The following is a 6,145-nucleotide window of genomic DNA, read 5'->3' as shown; positions in this document are numbered from 1 at the left end:
TGGCTCAGTCGGTTAAACGTCTGACTTCGGCTTAGGTCATGATCTCATGGTTCATGGGCTTGAGCCCCGCATCAGGCTCTGTGCTGACAGCTCAGGGCCTGGAGCCTGGTTCAGATTCTGTGTCTCCCTGTCTCTCTGCCCCTCCCCTGCTCAAACTCTGTCTCTCAAAAATGAATAAACATTAAGAAATTAAAAAAAAAAAAATAACAACTAGGATAAGGAAGAAGGAACATTGTAACCAGGAGGGAGCACAAGACCTAAGGTTGTGGCAGCACCTCAAGGTTGGGTCTCCAGTATGGACTGGACCCTGGGGGCACCCCTAAGGAGCTGCAAGTCTCCATAGCCCAGTGCTGCTTTTGGCTATTTTAGAAATATAGTAGTGGTAGGGGCAGACATCAAAGACTGGATTTTAAAAGGCTGGAGATGGTCTCCTGAGTGGGAGATAAGGTAAAGTGTCTTTGGAAGATTTTCATGGAAAACATGAATAAAGAAATTTTTGGGGGTAAAAAAAAAAATCAACTTTTCTCCTGTCAATCAGTAAATAACAAGAAACAAAAGCAAGCAATACCATATAGAAGAAAGACTCCTAGTGGCCATTTGTTTCTCAAACAAAACCATGTTGACTGTCTTCTTTTGAAGCAACTCCAGAACATCAACTTTCATCTGAATAAAAGCTATTCATATTTACAGACTGCATGGCTCCCTAGCTTAGGGGTGCCTCAAACAAATGCCTCCTCTTACCTGCGGTTTGGGAGGTGGCAGAAAGCGAAGCGACATTGGCTAACTGATATCCCCTTTCTTTAATGGCTGAGGATCTTCGAGGGCTGTGGCCAGGGCCGCAGTGCTGTCCAAGTCAGGAGTTCTCTCTTGTCCTTCTTTCATGAAACATTTTTGTCTTTCCAGAACTAGAAACATGCCCATACTTATTTTAAGATGATGAGAGTTTGGTAATTAAATTAATCTTACCACTACCCTTTGCTGTAGGGCTCTGACAGGAGCATATTAAATGTACACACCTTGTTCCTTTTATAGATTTGCTCAGAATGATCTCACTGTGGAAGGAAATCAAATGCAGAGTCATATTTTAACGCATTTAAAACGAGAGGTTTACATTCCACAAGCTTATTTTTCATTTGTGGGTATTTTCCTCCTAAAGTGCTGTCAATTGCCACTTTGTTTGATTCTTTTCAAATGCAGCTTGGCGGTAGTGCTGACCACATCAATTTCATATTCTCTTTTGTCTGACTCAAGGATATCAGACACTGCTTCATCTTAATGAGGCCTAGTTCTCCTCCTATTACCAGGCTATTTTCCTCTGATAAATCACAGTGTCCTGTGGTGTCATTGCACCTGTAATAGCAGGCAGGTGAAGAGTGAATGATGCTCCTGAGCGCCCGTGCCTCTTTCCTAACTGAGCTATAGCTCCCATGCTGAAGCTGCCTGGTCTTAAGCTCTTGAGCAAATTCCTAACCTGTGGATTTCCCTGTGTCATGACTAGGCTTGCCCTCACAGATGCTCTGATTGGTGGTGTGAAACAAGGCTTCCTTAAGAGAATACAATGCGTGTCTCACTTGAAAGGTTTTCTGTTTCCTGGGAAGGGTCACATAGGAAAGCTTTTCTCTTTGGTTTTTAAGGAGTGACAAGGCTGGTCGTAAAGTCTGTTTTCCCCTGAAAGGATTAAGTCAAATAAATGAAAAATAATGAAAAAAAAAAAAAAAGAAAAAAAAAACAAAACAACACTTACTTTCCTGCATAATGAAGCCAAGAGAAAATTCTGACATGATTCATTCACTTGTTCAGTCATTCATTCAATATTAATTGATCTCCAACTTTGAGAAAGACATTCTTCTAATCTATATGAGGGATACACAATTGACTGGCCTTGAACATGAGGTGGGATCTGAGAGATATCTCACTAGAGGAAACAGTTCAAGCATTGAAAAAGCTCTGGGAAAGTGCAGAATTTGCAAGGGGCAAGGATGTTTGTAAAAGCAGGTTGAGATCCAAAGATATCACAGCTTATTTCGGTAGGAAAAAGAAAGTAACACTTTCTTTTTAATGTTCATTTATTTTTAAGAGAGAGAGAGAGAGAGTGGGGGAAGGGCAGAGAGAAGGGGACAGATGATTCAAAGCGGGCTCTGTGCTGACAGCGGAGAGCCTGATGTGGGGCTCGAACTCATGAACCATGAATTCATGACCTGAGCTGCACTCAGATGCTAAACCAGCTGAGTCACCCAGGTGCCCCCAAAACAACACTTTTAAAGTCAGAGGTATGCTTTAGGAATCTAAAACTTTATTTTATCTAAACTATTCCAACTTGTCCTGAGATATCTTCCCAAGGTGTTTCTGGACTGAAGGAGATTGAGAAGTGATGATGACCAACCAAGGTCAGTGAGAAGGGAGAAGCTTTGTGAAGACTGAGACATGGGATTGAGATTTGAGAAATACCATTAAAGAGGATTTTTAAAAAGTTCCCTAAGTGGAATGCAAGACGAGGATTGTGTGATATTGTTCAACATTTTTCAAAGGCTTGTTTTTGAGACAATAGTATTTCAGGAAAACTGCCTGAAGGACGTGCAGCCCGTTCATTTTGTTAAATGCACAAAATGTTCTTCATTGATAAAGCCAGTTGACGGTACCCTGATTTTCTGGAACGCATTATGCTACCATCTCATGCCATTCTCTGCTGAGTTCTTCTCTAGGGTTGAGCCATTGGCCTACACTGAGGAATGTATAAAACTCAAGTTTTTAAAAAGTCATAAATATATTGTGGAGGAAAGTTATTGAGAAAATTATACAGTATTTGCCCTGCACTGTCCCATGTAAAAAATTTTCACTCAAGTCTTACTAGTACCAATACCAGGACCAACTATACTTTTCCCGAGCAACTGCTTTTTTTGAAAATAGTTTCAAAGAGTGTTTCTTTCTCTGGGTTGGCTGCTAGAAAGTGCAGATCCCAAAATGCAGGCTTCTAGTGAAGTGTACTTACGGCAATTATTTTTTTTTCTTTTTCCTCATGTTCTCGGCTTCATTTTAAAAGTATTGTATGTGTTTATGTAAATCACATCAAATCATTTTAAGGGTAAGAAGTGACATAAATAACAACTAAAATATGAATTACAGAAAACACAATCTTCCAAAATATTCTAGGCTAAGAGTTGAACTGTCTCCCTTTCCCCTCCCCCTCACCCAAGGGTTGAAGCTCTGAGTCATAGAATCTTTGATTTACTGGAATCTGTAGCAGAAAAACAGTATTTAAGAAAACTTCTAGACTTGTAGAGGGCCAGATACGTTCCCAGTTCATATTGTCTTTTGGCATTGTCTTATGTGACTAGTGTCCAGATAGTTATTTAAAGAAAGTTCCCAAACATAAATATCAACTAGGGAAGAAAGGATTTGGCAACTTTGGAACTTAGGAATTCCAAACAAAATTGAGGATAGAACATTATGTTCTTAAATTTTCTGGTGCAGAATCTCTGGTAATCAAGAGCTACAAAAAATTACAAATTTGGAAAAAAATGTGTCTCTTTTCTTACACACAGAAAGACACACTAACGTACAAGAGAATAGGTCCACATTATATATATTTAAACTAATTTTTGTTTTTTAGGTCAATTTGGTCAAAACTTTGCATACCCAATTTCTCTTAGAAAATATATGTATTAATCCCAGAGTCAGATACATCTGTAAATAGTTGAAAATCAAACAGTTCATGCCACTTACACTGCCAAAGTGACACCCCATTTAAATTTTTCATAAATGTTTTCCAGATTTGCAAATCCTCTTTGATGTTTTAAATTTAATGAACAAGTGCTGAAATGGTTTTACAGTGGAAGTGAGGCTTTTCAACCAATAGCTGAAGTGGCTGTTTTGCTCAGATCACCCGGGGACACAGTTTTTAGATGGCCAAACAGAATATACCTGTCTGGGAGTCATTGACTTTTTCAGTTGAAAGTATTGTGTATATCCCTGCAATTTCCCTTTGAGAGCGCCTCATTCCATCACCACCAAATCAAGTCCAACACCAAAGAAAGCCAATGCGTTGAACAATCTCAGCTCTCTTTCCGGAGCTAATGCGATTCTTGGTTCTCTTGACAGGTGTGCAGAAGTCTCCAAGGGCTTTTAATAGGCCTAGATATAAACCATTGCTTGCAAAGAAGGGGAGAAAAATCTCTGGTATAACATGCAGGGATATCTTGATTTGTCTTAAAGACTGAGAACACGAAGAAACAATAACAGAATAACAACAGGTTTCCATTAATTTATAGAAGTGTTCAAAAAGCTGTGTGCGTATTTGAACCAAACTTTTCCCAGTAGGACCCTGATGACAGAGATGGTTCCATTACAGAGAGCCAACACCTGGTAGTGAAACCTCTCCCCTGGTTCGTGGGAACATGGGCTCCACTGGACAGATTTGATGCTTCTCACCTGTAAGCAAGTCAACATTATTTTCTACCAGGACACCTAACCGAATATGCCTTTGCACTGCCTGCTAAAGGAACATGGAGACTGAGTTTCCTGTAATATTTCAGTCTTGAATATCAATAAAGCTGCTTTTAAAAAATTTTTTTAACGTTTATTTATTTTTGAGAGAAAGACAATGTGTGAATTGGGGAGGGACAGAGAGAGAGGGAGACACGGAATACAAAGCAGGCTCTAGGCTATCAGCACAGAGCCCAATGCAGGGCTTGAACTCACGAACCATGAGATCATGACCTGAGCTGGAGTTGAACACTTAACTGACTGAGCCACCTAGGTGCCCCTCAATCCAGCTGTTTTACAGAAATGTGTCTATCTATAGTACCAGAAGTGTTGCACCACTTGGTAGTTTGTTAAGACATGCAAATTAACTGGCCCCAGCCCAGAACTACTAAATCAGTCTCTGGGGCTTGAGGCCCTTCTCCCCCACCACTGCCCCATGTGTGATCACAGGTGATTCCAAAGGATGTTGAGCACTGACCAGAAGCCGCCTTTTGCTCCCTGTGCTCTTTAAACCTTTGGTTTGGTCTCTGTTGGTGCCTTGCTTCTAGCTGTTCTCTACATGGAACCCTCATTCATACTGCCCTTGGTGATGGCATTCAGCTCCTGCTGACCTATTTTCTGCCACCTTACCAACGGTGCAATTCATCCTCCACTGTTCCTAACATTGGTGCCACTTTATGCTTCCCTTTTTCATCCTTAGGAGAGAGAAGAACCCTTGACTTTTTTCTATTTATTCCTCAACTGTCAGTGCCAAGCATTCAATGGTTTTTTTGTCACTTACTTTATTCTTAGTCACAGATTTGGATAACTAGCCTCCCCAAAGGTGAAGGCGGGGTCATTATCCAGGTTAAAAACAACATGAAAATAATCTACATTGAGCACAATTACACTGGTAACTCTTGACAGAGACAGGGTCATTCCTTCCCCTAGCAGCCTGGGGTTCTGCCCAGGTGAGAGTGGTCAGGGAGAGCTGGCTGGGAGTGCATCTGCTTTTCATTCTGACGTCCAAACCCCTGGCCTGTTTTTCACCCCTGCTCACCATAGTGGAACTAGCTTTCCTGTTTCTGCCAAGATTCTTGGTGGCGTTAGTGTATGTATATGTGTCCCTGCAAGTATAAATGTTGGGTAAAAAAAAAAAAAATGGAGAAAGAAATACAAAAACCAACAATATAGTCAGTAAACCTTCCTGACGTCCATGCTGAGGCTAGCAGTTGAGTCTTCAAAAGCAAACTCTGGGGGTTGTGTAGGATGTGGCTGGACATTTGGAAGTGAAGGCTGTTTCCTGGACCTTTCATGAGGACCTCAAATTCGTCACGGTTATATAGAGTGCTTCCAAACAGTTTCTGGAGGATCTTACAGAATTTACCCCCTACAAGAAAGTTTGGAGTAAGGTCAAAGGGCTAACTGCATCCTCCCTTTTGAATATACAAATTCAAGAATTTATTTCCCAAGAGCTGGCTTTAATTATTAGTCATATGGAAGATTTGGGATCCTGACTTGGGAATCAGGATATTACGTCGTCTTTCTATCAGACTGTTTTGAGCCTTAACAGACTGATCCAATTAATTGCTTCTTCCCACTTATTGCTGCCTTTTGTGAGCCATTATTCTACCTCTTTTGAACTCCACTTCCTGCTCACCACTCAACCTTCACAGTTGCACAC

The sequence above is a fragment of the Panthera onca genome, chromosome B4 (assembly GCF_046562875.1).
Source record: "Panthera onca isolate mPanOnc1 chromosome B4, mPanOnc1 haplotype 2, whole genome shotgun sequence".
NCBI lineage: Eukaryota > Metazoa > Chordata > Mammalia > Carnivora > Felidae > Panthera > Panthera onca.
This window is presented reverse-complemented; position numbering follows the sequence as displayed.